The following is a 14,419-nucleotide window of genomic DNA, read 5'->3' as shown; positions in this document are numbered from 1 at the left end:
TCACACTGCTCCGGGTGTTTGGAGCGCAGACTGTTCTTGTGTTCATCGACATACGGGGTCACCAAGGTAGAGTTCTGTAGAACTGTGTAGTGAGCTTGAGACCAAGAATATCCGTCCCTGCATATTATTGAGTCCCCCCCTCCAAGCGTGCCTTTTCCAGTCAGTCTCCCCTCATACCGCGATTTAGGGAGACCTATCTTCTTAAGGCCAGGAATGAAGTCAACACAAAACCCAATGACATCCTCTGTTTGATGGCCCATGGAGATGCTTCCTTCTAGCCTAGCGCGGTTACGGACATATTTCTTTAGGACTCCCATGAACCTCTCAAAGGGGAACATATTGTGTAGAAATACGGGCCCCAGAATAACAATCTCGTCGACTAGATGAACTAGGACGTGCGTCATGATATTGAAGAAGGATGGTGGGAACACCAGCTCGAAACTGACAAGACATTGCGCCACATCATTCCTTAGCCTTGGTATGATTTCTGGATCGATCACCTTCTGAGAGATTGCATTGAGGAATGCACATAGCTTCACAATGGCTAATCAGACGTTTTCCGGTAGAAGCCCCCTCAATGCAACCGGAAGCAGTTGCGTCATAATCACGTGGCAGTGCATATTTATTATTCCCTTTATATTCGACGAGAAGCCAGTCGGGACATTCTTACTGAGCAGGCATTCAAAGAAGATTTCTTTCTCTTCTTTCGTAAAAGCGTAGCTGGCAGGACCTTCATACTGCTTCGGAGGCATGCCGTCTTTTTCGTGCAAACGTTGCAGGTCCTTAGGTACACATCAATGTCGTTGCCGGGTTGCTTAGGGCCTTGGATGAGAACTGGCATCATAATGAACTTTCGCTTCATGCACATCCAAGGAGGAAGGTTATACATACATAGAGTCACGGGCCAGGTGCTGTGATTGCTGCTCTGCTCCCCGAAAGGATTAATGCCATCCGTGCTTAAACCAAACCATACGTTCCTTGGGTCAGCTGCAAACTCAGCCCAGTACTTTCTCTCGATTTTTCTCCACTGCGACCCGTCAGCGGGTGCTCTCAACTTCCCGTCTTTCTTACGGTCCTCACTGTGCCATCGCATCAACTTGGCATGCTCTCCGTTTCTGAACAGACGTTTCAACCGTGGTATTATAGGAGCATACCACATCACCTTCGCAGGAACCCTCTTCCTGGGGGGCTCGCCGTCAACATCACCAGGGTCATCTCGTCTGATCTTATACCGCAATGCACCGCATACCGGGCATGCGTTCAGATCCTTGTACGCACCGCGGTAGAGGATGCAGTCATTAGGGCATGCATGTATCTTCTGCACCTCCAATCCTAGAGGGCATACGACCTTCTTTGCTGCGTATGTACTGTCGGGCAATTCGTTATCCTTTGGAAGCTTCTTCTTCAATATTTTCAATAGCTTCTCAAATCCTTTGTCAGGCACAACATTCTCTGCCTTCCACTGCAGCAATTCCAGTACGGTACCGAGCTTTGTGTTGCCATCTTCGCAATTGGGGTACAACCCTTTTTTGTGATCCTCTAACATGCGATCGAACTTCAGCTTCTCCTTTTGACTTTCGCATTGCGTCCTTGCATCGACAATGACCCGGCGGAGATCATCATCATTGGGCACTGGTTCCTCTTGATCTTCAGCAGCTTCCCCCCTTGCAGCATCATTGGGCACATCGTCTGGTTCCTCTTGATCTTCAGCAGCTTCCCCCGTTGCAGCATCACCGTATTCAGGGGGCACATAGTTGTCATCGTCCTCTTCTTCTTCGCCGTCTTCCATCATAACCCCTATTTCTCCGTGCCTCGTCCAAACATTAGTGTGGCATGAAACCCTTGTAAAGCAGGTGGGTGTGAAGGATTTTCCGGTCAGAGTAAGACTTCGTATTCCCACATATAGGGCATGGACAACACATAAAACCATTCTGCTTGTTTGCCTCAGCCACGTCGAGAAAATCATGCACGCCCTTAATGTACTCGGAGGTGTGTCTGTCACCGTATATCCATTGCCGGTTCATCTGTGTGCATTATATATAATTAAGTGTGTCAAAAACCATTACAGAACATCATGAATAGATAATTAAGTGACCAAATTAATAGAAGTTCATCATCACATTAAAACCAAAGTACATACATAGTTCTCATCTAACAACATATATATAGCTCTCCAGAGCATCTAATTAATTAAACCATACATTGAAACTATGTAAAACATTTCAATGCAAAAACAAATGCGATCATAATCGCAACCAAGGTAACAATTGATCCAACGGCATAATGATACCAAGCCTCGGTATGAATGGCATATTTTCTAATCTTTCTAATCTTCAAGCGCATTGCATCCATCTTGATCTTGTGATCATCGACGACATCCGCAACATGCAACTCCAATATCATCTTCTCCTCCTAATTTTTTTTTATTTTTTCCTTCAAATAATTGTTTTCTTCTTCAACTAAATTTAACCTCTCGACAATAGGGTCGGTTAGAATTTCCGGTTCAACCACCTCCTAGATAAATAAAATCTATGTCACGTTGGTCGGTATATTTGTCATAAACAATAAATGAACCAAATAGTTATAAAAAGATAATATATACCACATCCAAATCATAGACAGGACGAGGGCCGACGGGGGCGGATACCAAAACCATCGCACCATGTAATAAGAAGGAATAATAAAAGTAACAAAATTAGACAAGTAACTATCTAAAGTAAGAATTTTTTTTCTTTCAGAAAGAAGATAAGAACAAGAGGCTCACCACGGTGGTGCTGGCGACGAGATCGGCGCGGGCGATCGACGGCGATGAAGACGGGGACGGGACGTGACGGACCGCTAAACCTAGACAAATCTCGGGGAAAATGGAGCTCGGAGGTCTAGTTTCGAGAGGACAAAGATTAACTAGTGTGGCTCAGACATTTCATCGAACACCTCATGTGCATAGGAGGTGAGCTAGAGCACCCAAATGCCCTCCCCTCGCCGGCCAGAAAAAACAGAGCACTCTGGAGTGCTCTGCTGTGGCGATGGGGTATATATAGGGAACTCATTGGTCCCGGTTGGTGGCACCAACCGGGACTAAAGGCCTTTGGTCCCGGTTGGTGCCACGAACCGGGACCAATGACCCCTTTAGTCCCGATTGGTGGCACCAACCGGGACCAAAGGCCTTGTGCTGGAACTGGCGCGGTGCGGTGGGATGTTTATTCCCACCTTGCTAGCCGAGAGGCTTCGACAGTGGTTTATAAGCATAGCTGCGCTGACCACTTCGAGCTCCTCTCAAATGCAGGCTTACGGGCCTATTCTGTCACTATTTGTCTGTGGGCCTACTGGGCCTTCTGCGGGCCTGAATCCTGGCCCATGTAAGGGTTTCTAGTCGTATTCAGGCCGTGGTGGCCCAGTAGGTGGCATAATTTTTTCCTCTGTTTTTTTTCTCTTTTGCTTTATTTGTTTTGTTTTGTTTCTACTTACAACAAAAAACTTATTTATTTTATTTCTAATTACTTATGTATTTTACTTTAATTATTTTATTTTTATTTATTTTACTGCTGCTATTTTTACTTAATTTATTAAGGTTTATTTATTGTAGTTACTATAGTTTATTTTACTTTATTTTATTAAGGTTTATTTATTTTATAAATATAAAAAATGAACATAGATGCGCTTATAGAGAAAATTAAACCTAAATTCATAGTAAATTTCTATAGAAATTTACTGTGAATTTAGGTGAAATTCCCTGTATAAGGGCATCTATTTTCACTTTAAGAGAAGCTCAACAAGGCATAGAGGGAAGGGCTTATAAACTGGTGTGAGCGCCCTTCGGTTGGCGAGGTGGGACTAAACACTGGCCGCAACTAGGACCAGCCCTTTAGTCCCGGTTTGTGGTATGAACCGGGACTAAAGGGTGGTGGGCCAGGAGCGTGGCCCATTGGTCCCGGTTTGTCCCACCAACCGGGACCAATGCCCCCACGAGGCCCAGCAGACCCCTGGCCGCACGAACCGGGACCAATGCTCACATTAGTCCCGGTTCGTGACTGAACCAGGACTAATGTGAATATTGCCCTGTGACCAAAGCCCAGTTTTCTACTAGTGTAGGCGGTAATATAGTTTTACTATCAGGATGTATTTGTGAGTATTATATCTGTGTAGATATTAAATTAGGGCAAATAAATAAGTTCATTTCCAGCTACTCCCATTGGAATATGGCCCGTTTGGTATACCAGTGCAATATGGATGATTCTTCACTTGGGTAGACAATTCCTTGCTTACCCTGCCTAGACTTCCATTTATGCCCTAGGCGAGGCGTTTGGCCATCGCCTAGCACCTAGGCGTGCCTAAGCGCCTCCTAGGCACTGCCTTTTCCAACAGCTAAGATGCACACAGTCAAAGAAAGTCCTCTCGCACACGAAAAATAAAATGGAATACAAAGAAACATGTAGAGTCTGTATAACACCTAAAGCGGAGGTGGGCCAATCCTAAGATGATGCTGTGACCCATGTTGTATAAAAGTATCCCTCGCCGTATCCTTCAATTGTGTACACACCTCCGTAAATAGCTCTCGATTCTCCATGCGTTGTAGAGAGAGGACCATAAACGAAGAGTCCCGGTACATGTGTAGATAATCTTCATTAGAGAAGTACTTTTATCGTTAAAAACCTTATCATTTCTACACAGCCAAAGCAAGCTAATAACAGCAAGCGCTCCCACCTTAAGAAGGGTTCTAAACCCATGATCAATCCCATCTAACCAGTTGCCAAATACATTAGCAACACTACAAGAAGGATACAAGTCAGAAGCTATCTGGATGACTGACCATATAGACCGAGCCAATTTGCATTAGAAGAATAAATGTTTTATTGTCTCATCATGATGACAAAAAACAAATTGCGGAGTTCCATGCCAATTCCTCTTGATAAGATTATCTTTAGTAAGCATGTCTCCGCAACAAGATACCATGCAAATATTTTATTCTTAAAAGGTATCTTCATCTTCCATATCTTCTTGTTATTATCAACTGGCACATCAGACTGGATTAACGCTCTATACACAGACTCCACTGAGAATTGTCCATTCTCATGTAGGTTCCATCGAAATTCATCAGACCTATGTGACAATTGCATCGTGAAAAACCATTGGAGCAGGATGTATCACGATTGCAGTCTGGGTCCAATTAAATCTCTTATGAATGTCACAATTAATGGAAATGATTCCATTACACTGGCAACAGTATCACCCTTGTGACGCACAATGTTGTATAGAGCTGGATATTGTTCCTGGAGTGTGGCATTTCCTAGTCATTTGTCCTCCCAGAATCTAATTCCCGAGTCATCCTTAATCGAGAAGGATTCAATGGAGAAGAAATATTTCTTCGTAGCCATTAGACCCGCTCAAAAGTGAGAATCCCCAGGCTTCCAGTATACTTGGGATACCGCCTTGGAACCCACATATTTTCTCCTCAGGAGGGTTTGCCATACATCATCTTCTGTCAATAATTTAAACAACCATTTGCCGAGAAGGGCCCTATTCTTAACCTCAAAGTCATGAATTCCCGAGTCATCCTTAATCGAGAAGGATTCAATGGAGAAGAAATATTTCTTCGTAGCCATTAGACCCGCTCAAAAGTGAGAATCCCCAGGCTTCCAGTATACTTGGGATACCGCCTTGGAACCCACATATTTTCTCCTCGGGAGGGTTTGCCATACATCATCTTCTGTCAATAATTTAAACAACCATTTGCCGAGAAGGGCCCTATTCTTAACCTCAAAGTCATGAATGTCCAACCCGCCTTGGTCTTTGGGACAACAAACCGGTTATATGCCCTTAGTTTGTAAATAAATTGCAAGGCACTGGAAAATTACACTGTGGGCATATACAAATGTGTGTAATCATTTAATTTATTCCAGGTCTACTTCTGGAAGGAGCTAAAGAAGCAAGAATCCATCAAATGCAAGGCGCAACAGCTGCCCCCTGAAACAACGCCTGATTGGTTGCAGGACCTCAACCAGTACGTGCAGCAAAGGATGGGGACCTACACTCTCGTGGCAACTCTCATCGCCACGGTGACATTCTCTTCAACGTTCACCATGCCCGGCGGGTACGACCAGCAGGATGGCACGGCCATCCTTGGCCACCGGATGGCATTCAAACTCTTCATCTTCGCGAATACCCTGGCAATGCTAACGTCAATCGTCGTTGTCTTTGGCTTCATCTGGGCAAGAAGGGAGCAGCTGGATTTCAGGACCGGCAGGGTCATAGCTTGGAGCCACTGGCTCACCGTCATCGCCTGCCTCTCCATGGTCGCGTCCCTGACCACCTCTGTCTACCTCACCGTCGCGGCAAAGGCACCGTGGCTCGCGTATATAGTCATTGTAATGGGTTGCAGCACTCCTGTCGTCATGTTTCTGATGTTGGGCAAGGACTTGTTCGCCACACGAGTGTAGAACTTGTTAGAGTTATATCAATATTGTCTTTTTGCTTTTTGCATTCTAGTCTACTGGCATCCTCTTGTAGCCTTTTGGCATCCTCATGTATGTGTATATATGTTGGCTTTGAGAAAAAGGATTTCCCCCGCTTTGTATTCCAAAGCAACCAACTGATACATCCAAGGATAGGTGCTGGGGCGGAAGCAGCACAATCACATCCAAAAGAAACGAAAGAGAAACAATAAGAGAAAAGAATGCCGACAACGGCGGATCGACGGAAACGAAGAAGCTTCACGACCACTGCGCCCACCGAAGATCTCCCACCAAGCTCCAATGCTCCGAAGCACCGGTGCCAATCAACACCTCCAAGAAGGACCGCGACGAAGACGACGCTGCTGCCAAGGGTTTCCCCCGGTACACGACGAGGCGAGAGGAAGGGTTGCCCCCGACGCCCTCCAGGAAGGTCCGGCGGCACCCACCGGCGTCACCGCGTCGGTGTCGGACAGGCCGACAGGGGTTTCCCCCGATCCCAACCTTCACCTCGGATGCTCCAGAGCCTGCCACCAAACCGACCACCATCTTGCGCCACCATGGTCAAGAAGCCTCCACGCCGTCTCACCACGGCACCACGAGGTGAGGTCTGCACAACAAGAGATAGGAGCCGGGACTAGGGGCCGCAGCACCGTCGGCACACGGGAGGGCACAACCTCCACCGTCAACGACGGTAGCCGACCGGACACACTAGCAGGAGCCTACCAGGCCCGTGTGCCCACAGGCCCGGCCGGGAACTCCATTCCCGGAAAGCTTCCGCCATCGCGCTGCAGCAGGCACGCCATCGATATCGCCGCACCCCATCCGAGCCGCTCCTCCTCCTCACCACACAGACGACGACGAAGCCACGCCAGGGACCGGCCCGCTAGGACCCAGATGGGGCCGGGAGGGCCCAGATCTGGGCCGGGGACGCGCCGCCGGCCGCCGCACGCCACCACGCTGCCAAGGGCAGCACCGCCACCGCGCCTACCACCGGCGACCGCTGCCGGGTCGCCGGGCCGCCGCCCAGCCGAGCATCACCGCCGCCGTCACCAGCCCCAAGAGGAAGACGAACGCGCGGGTACAGAAGGGCCCGCCGCCGCCGGCAGCACCCGGGCCAGCGCCGGGGCACCCGCCGGCGGCGGCGGGGGAGAGCTCACGGGGGTGGCGGTCGAGGGAAGAGGAGGGGCGCGCCGCCCCGGCCACCTCCCGGGGAGGCGGCGCAGGGGCGGGAACGGGATGGGGAGGGGGAAGAGGGGGGCGGGGAGGGCCGGGGCGCGCGAGCCGGCGGCCGGCGGCAGCGGGAGGGGGCTAGGGCGGCGGCGGCGGCGGAACCCTAGAGGGAGGGAGCGGGAGGGGGCCGTCCGGTCGCGAGGGATTAGCGGGGAAGCGCGTGATGTTGGGAAGGGAAAGAAGTGTAGGCTTCCCATATGTTGGCTTTGGCCTTCTAATAATACAAGTTGCATATTCAGATCCTAGGTTTTTTTTTAGCATGCGCAACTCGTGCTTGATCCGCTACTCCGCCGCCGTGATTTCCTTCTCTACTCCGGCTGCTGTCTGCCGCTGCCCCAATCCATCCGGCCCTTTGCCGGTCCGGCTGCTCTCTTCTGGATCGAGTTCGCCTCAGCCGCACCTTCTCTCTGGATAGCGCTGCGCCATCTGGTCCTCTGGATCGAAACCGCGAGGACGTGGAACGCCTGCTGCTGGGCTGCGGCGCGGGGCCGCGGGGTCGCGGGGAACGTCCCCGCCGGCTTCTGACGCGGGGCGCCGCCGCCGGCTCGGAACGCAGGGTCGCGGGGTCCGCGGCGCTCATCCGTCGCCGGCTCCTGTCGCAGGACGCCGCCGCCGGCTCCAGGCGCAGGTCGCCAGCCGCTGCACTCGCTCCCAAATTGGGGCGACCGCCGTTGCCTTGCCCTGTTTCGGCCGCTGCTCCAGATCGGGCGCTGTCTGGTGATTCCGGATCGAGCTGCCCATCGTCCGTGGCCACTGTGTGGTCTGTTGTTGGTTCTCTGCCCGGTCTGGATCGGTTTTGATTCATTTGCCTGAAGTGGGCTCTTCGTGTGGCCTTTGCTTTAAAAAAAGAGAGGTAAAAAAAGAGACGGAGAGATAAGGAGCACCATGTCTTCATCGGGCGGCTATGTCGCCATCCCTCGCTGCCCGGTGATCTTTGATGGGGCTAACTATGCCGAGTTCGTTGTCTTTATGCGCATTCACATGCATGGCCTTCGTCTGTGGGGTGTTCTTTCCGGTGAGGTCCCCTGTCCTCCTCGCCCAGTCTCTCCCGTGGCTCCTACTCCACCGTCGACACCACCGGCTCTCGCGATAGATGCTTCTGATGCTGATAGGGCTGCAGCCAGGGTTGCCGCTGATGATGCAGCTGCTGCTTATGACCAGCAGGTCTTGGATTATTCGGATGCTCTTTCCGTTTATCGTGATGATCTGGCTGCTTACACTCAGTGGTGTGATGACGATGCTCGTGCCGCGGATGTGCTCACTTCCAGTGTTCTTCCTCAGTTTGCTTCCGAGTTTATGGGCCTCAGCACTGTCTTTGAAATGTGGACTCATTTTCGCCAGCGGTATCAGCCCTCTGGTGATGCTCTCTACTTGTCTGTGGTCCGTCAGGAGCATGCTCTTCAGGAGGGAGACTCCACTATTGATGAATTCTACACTCAGAGTTCTGCTATCTGGCGACAGCTTGACTCTCTTAGCACTGCTGTTTGTGGCACTTGCCCATGTTGCCAGACTGTGAGGTCAGACTTGGAGTTTCAGCGCGTCTACGAGTTCTTATCGCGGCTCCGTGGTGAGTTTGAGCCTCGACGTGCTCAGTTGTTTGCTCGTGGCCGTGTTCCTATTTCTGAGGTGCTTTTTGAGCTTCGTGCTGAGGAGACTCGCCTCCGTGGTGCCGGTCTGCTTCAAGTTCCATCTGTGCTTGCTGCTCAAGCTGCTGCTCCACCAGTACCTTCTCGCTCCAGTGCTCCGCCGCTACTACCCACTCCTTCTGGTAGTGAGAGCCGCACTCGTGAGGGCCGCTCTCGTCCTCATACTCATTGTGGGTACTGCAACAGGGATGGTCACCCCGAATCTGATTGCTTCAAGAAGAAGTGTGATATGCGTAATAGGGAGCGCAATTCTTCTACTGGGACTCGCGCTTCTTCCTCGATGTCGTCTACTGTCTCCTTGACTGAGCAGGATATTATGAAGCTTAAGCGTCTACTTGCTGCTTCAGGTTCTTCGACGGGTACTGCAGGCTCTATGACTGGTGCTTCTAGTGTTGAGCGACCACCATCTACACAGTCTGGTACATCCCCATGGGTTCTGGATTCTGGAGCTTCATTTCATATGTCTTCTGATTCCTCTGTCTTGTCCTCTCTTAGATCTCTCGATTTTTCTATTAATGTTCTTACTGCTGATGGTACTCCTCTACCTGTTGCTAGTCGAGATATTCTTTCCACTTCTTCATTTCATGTTTTAGATGTTTCTTATGTTCCTCGCCTTACCATGAACTTATTTTCTGCAAGTCAGCTTACTAATTCTGGTTGTCGCGTCATTCTTGACCTTGATTCTTGCACTGTCCAGGATCGTCACACGAAGGCTTTGGTTGGAGCTGGCTCTCGCCGCCTTGACTCCCAGGGGCTTTGGGAGTTAGATTGGCTTCATGTTCCTTCCGCTGCCACTACACTCGCCAGTACATCTATCTTTGCCGCTTCTGCTACCAGCTCCTTCCAGCAGTGGCATCATCGCCTTGGTCACCTTTGTGGTTCTCGGCTATCGTCTTTAGTTCATCGTGGTCTTCTGGGGCCTGTCTCAGGGGATGTCTCTTTGCAGTGTCAGGGTTGTAGGCTTGGTAAACAGGTTCAGTTACCTTATCCTACAAGTGAGTCAGTGTCTCCACGCCCTTTTGATTTAGTTCATTCCGATGTGTGGGGACCGGCTCCCTTCTCTTCCACAGGGGGCCATCGCTACTATATTATTTTTATAGATGATTTCTCTCGCTACACTTGGCTTTACTTCATGTCTTCTCGTAGCGAGGTTCTCTCTATTTATAAGTGTTTTTCCGCCATGGTCCACACTCAGTTCTCTACACCTATTCGTGTGTTTTGTGCTGATTCTGCTGGCGACTATATCTCCAAAATATTGCGTGGTTTTCTTGCTGAGCAGGGTACTCTTGCGCAGTTCTTTTGTCCCGGTGCTCACGCTCAGAATGGCGTGGCTGAGCGCAAGCATCGCCACCTTCTTGAGACAGCTCGTGCGATAATGATTGCCGCCTCTCTTCTGCCTCATTTCTGGGCTGAGGCTGTCTCCACTGCCACATATCTCATAAACATTCAACCCTCATCTGCTCTACAGGGAGGTATTCCTCTAGAGCGTCTTTTTGATCATCATCCTGATTATTCCGCTCTTTGATTGTTTGGTTGTGTTTGTTATGTTATCCTTGCCCCCCGAGAACGCACCAAACTAACTGCTCAGTCTGTCGAGTGTGTTTTTCTAGGCTACAGTGATGAGCATAAGGGTTATCGGTGTTGGGATCCTGTCGGTCAACGGATGCGTATTTCTAGGGATGTGACTTTTGATGAGTCTCGTCCATTCTATCCACGACCATCCTCTTTGACCTTTTCAGTAGAGGATATCTCTTTTCTCACGTTTCCTGATACACCTCCCTCCGTGCCTCATATTCCTACTGCTCCTTCTCGTCCCACTATTGCAGATCTGACACCGTCTTCTCCTATCGTTCCTTCTCCTTCCTTATTGCATGACACCCCACCTTCATCACCGATGTCTTCTCCATCTCCATCACCTCTGGTGGTTCTTCTCATCCCACTTTTCCTTTTCATTATACTCGTCGTCGACATGTTATGGATGAATCTACTGATGTGCCATCTACTTCTAGTGCACCGTCTTCCTTGTCCCAACCGACTTATGGTCTTCGGGCTCGACCTTGCCCTCCTCCTGACCGCTATTCTCCTAGCAAATATGGCCTTTCGGTAGTACTTGAGCCTACCTCTTATCGTGATGCTGTTGTTCATCCTGAATGGCAGTTTGCGATGGCAGAGGAGATTGCCGCACTTGAGCGCAACAACACATGTGATCTGGTTTCTCTTCCTCCACGTATTCGTCCCATCACTTGTAAGTGGGTCTATAAGATTAAGACTCGCTCTGATGGTTCTCTTGAGCGTTATAAAGCTCGTCTTGTGGCTCGTGGCTTTCAGCAGGAGCATGGTCGTGATTATGATGAGACTTTTGCTCCTGTGGCCCATATGACCACTGTCCGCACACTTCTCGCCGTGGCCTCTGTTCGCCACTGGTGTGTGTCACAGCTTGATGTTAAAAATGCCTTTCTTAATGGTGAGTTGTGTGAGGAGGTTTATATGCAGCCACCACCTGGGTATTCAGTTCCCGATGGCATGGTTTGTTGTCTTCGTCGCTTTCTATATGGCCTTAAGCAAGCCCCTCGCGCTTGGTTTGAGCGTTTTGCCTCTGTGGTCACCGCTGCTGGGTTTTCACCCAGTGATCACGATCCAGCGTTGTTTGTCCACCTTTCTGCTCGTGGTCTCACTCTTCTTCTTCTATATGTTGATGACATGATCATCACTGGCGACGATTCTGAGTACATTGCCTTTGTCAAGGCGCGTCTTAATGAGCAGTTCCTTATGTCTAATCTTGGTCCTCTTCGTTACTTTCTTGGGATTGAGGTTTCCTCCACCTTTGATGGCTTTTTTATTTCCCAAGAAAAGTATATCCAGGATCTTCTTACTCGTGCGGCTCTTAGTGATGAGCGCACTACTGAGACTCCTATGGAGCTCAATGTTCACCTTCGTGCTTCTGATGGTGTGCCCTTGTGTGATCCGACACGTTATCGTCATCTTGTTGGGAGTCTTGTGTATCTTGTTGTCACTCGTCCAGATATCTCCTATCCTATCCATATTTTGAGTCAGTTTGTTTCTGCTCCCACTTCAGTTCACTATAGTCACCTTCTTCATGTTCTACGATATCTTCGTGGCATGATCTCTCATCGTCTCTTTTTTCCATGTTCCAGCTCGTTACAGCTCCAGGCCTATTCGGATGCTACGTGGGCTAGTGATCCTACGGATCGCCGTTCACTTTCTGCCTACTGTGTCTTTCTTGGTGGTTCCCTCATTTCCTGGAAGACGAAGAAACATACTGCAGTTTCTCGTTCGAGTGCAGAGGCCGAGTTGCGAGCTATGGCTCTTCTGACAGCAGAGGTGACTTGGTTACGATGGTTACTAGAGGATTTTGGTGTTTCTGTTACTACACCTACCACCTCCTGTCGGACAGCACAGGTGCTATCAGTATTGTGCAGGACCCTGTGAAGCATGAGCTTACCAAACACATTGGTGTTGATGCTTCTTATGTGCGCGCCGCTGTGCAGGATCATGTTGTTGCTCTTTAGTATGTGCCTTCTGAGTTATAGCTCGCGGACTTCTTCACGAAGGCTCAGACTAGAGCGCAACATGGATTTCACCTCTTCAAACTCAGTGTTGTGGATCCACCATGAGTTTGAGGGGCGGTGTTAGAGTTATATTAATATTGTCTTTTGGCCTTTTGCATTCTAGTCTATTGGCATCCTCTTGTAGCCTTTTGGCATCCTCATGTATGTGTATATATGTTGGCTTTGGCCTCCTAATAATACAAGTTGCATATCCATAACAGAACTAACTTTGGATAGATATAGTTGCATTATTCCTTTAAGGTGTGTGATGCAATTAATGTTGAAGTGTCCTAGTTGAACACGATCTCTCTTTGCTAATTCATTGGAAAACGTTTGGCTGTGGCGCACCGGCCGAACGCTCGGCCGGTCGCGAGCCACCACGTCCGTGCCACGCGGCCACAGTGCCTGCACACACCCGTGCTTTTATATCTCAACCACCCGTGTCTTATCCTTTCATCCCCTGCTCGCCTCTCTCCTCAGCATCTCTCGCACATATCCATCCCCCACTCGCCTCTCTTCATGAGCTTGGCTTCAGCCAGTGTCGCGGTTTCTCCGGCGAGGACCCCATCGGCGAGGCATCCCCTGCTCCTCTCTTCACCTCTGCTCGTCGGCCCTCCCCTTCCTGCTCCCCGACGTCCCCGTGTGATGGACCACGGGTCGGCGCTTGGCGGAGGAGGAAGCATGCCGGGGATCTGCACCTGGTGGACGGGAACAGCTGCAACCGGCCTGGTCGGGAGCTGCAACCAGTCTCGCCGGGAGCTGCGACGAGTGGGTGACCACGACCACGGGCAGGCAACGGGCTGGATGACCGTGCCCAGACAAGTGCTACAACCACGGCGACCAGATGTTCGAACCAGCTCCTAATTGTGTTACTACAGGCGTTTTGATTTGATGGAACCATCGTTCAATTTTCAGATTTTTGCTACCACGGTAATATGTATTTGTTGGAACCATCAACATTTTTTGCTACCATCGTTTTTTTGGTTTTGCTGGTACAACACCAAATGTTTGCATTTTTGCTACCACAGGCCTTTTGATTTGCTGGAACGAGCTTCATTTTTTGCTACCATCAGCATCTTTGATTTTTTTGCTTCAACAACGTCCATTTTCCAATTTTTGATACTAGCGTTTTCAAGTTTGCTGGAAGCAGCGCATTTTTTTTGCTACAACCGTTGTTTTGGATGCGAACCACGACGTCCTCGCCATTGTTTCCTGGAGGGGGGTGAGGAAGAGGGGGTGAGGGGATGGGCAGAACCAGCGAGGGGCGAGCGTTGGTGGTGATTGTCGACGGCGAACGCGCGCTGCACAGCGTGGAGGGGCTGCTGGGGGAGGGAGCGACGGCGTGCCGTTGGAGCCGGGCGACGACCGGCGACGAGGGGAAGGCGCCTAACTGCGCTGCGGGGGGAGGGGTAGCGCGAGGCGCGACCTACTTCGAGGTCTACAGCCGGCGGGGCGGGCGACTACTCGCAGAGAGGGATCGCGGTGTTGGAAGACGAAGTCAACGAAGGACGTGGGCCAGCTG

Source organism: Triticum aestivum, chromosome 6D (genome assembly GCF_018294505.1).
Source record: "Triticum aestivum cultivar Chinese Spring chromosome 6D, IWGSC CS RefSeq v2.1, whole genome shotgun sequence".
Taxonomy (NCBI): domain Eukaryota; kingdom Viridiplantae; phylum Streptophyta; class Magnoliopsida; order Poales; family Poaceae; genus Triticum; species Triticum aestivum.
This window is presented reverse-complemented; position numbering follows the sequence as displayed.